At 40.8% G+C, this 321-nt stretch overlaps 1 long non-coding RNA gene across 1 annotated transcript; it reads left to right on the top strand.

Moving 5' to 3' along the window:
- The first annotated feature begins 2 nt into the window (after positions 1 to 2).
- Positions 3 to 211, top strand: LOC106322396. Its single transcript, XR_001266401.1, has 2 exons — positions 3 to 81; positions 151 to 211. It is a non-coding gene; the product is annotated as an uncharacterized LOC106322396 (long non-coding RNA).
- The last annotated feature ends 110 nt before the right edge of the window (positions 212 to 321 follow it).

The raw sequence follows: 321 nt of genomic DNA, 5'->3' as shown, positions 1-321 counted from the left end.
TTTTGACACAGAATCTTGCTTGCAACAAGCCATAAATTTTGCTGCAAAACTTTGGGGTCTTGAGTGCCTTTTTTGAGATAAGTAAGTCATATCCTGCTCGACTCTTTGGCTGACTTCACTTGCTTGCCTATTTCTAAGTATGTTGTGTAGTCAGGGGATATCATGCCTCCTAATGGAGTGATGGTTGCTATGGAAATTTGCACTGCCTAACGTAAAAATAGAGGCCCCGACACTTGAGTCTGAAGGTAAATTTGCATTGCCTATCTTTGCAAACTTATGTTCGGTGATTGAATAGTGTGCTTGGTACAGCTCAAGAATACA

Source organism: Brassica oleracea, unplaced genomic scaffold (genome assembly GCF_000695525.1).
Source record: "Brassica oleracea var. oleracea cultivar TO1000 unplaced genomic scaffold, BOL UnpScaffold21409, whole genome shotgun sequence".
NCBI lineage: Eukaryota > Viridiplantae > Streptophyta > Magnoliopsida > Brassicales > Brassicaceae > Brassica > Brassica oleracea.
Note: the sequence above shows the minus strand (reverse complement) of the source record. Positions and strands in the feature narration are given on the sequence as shown.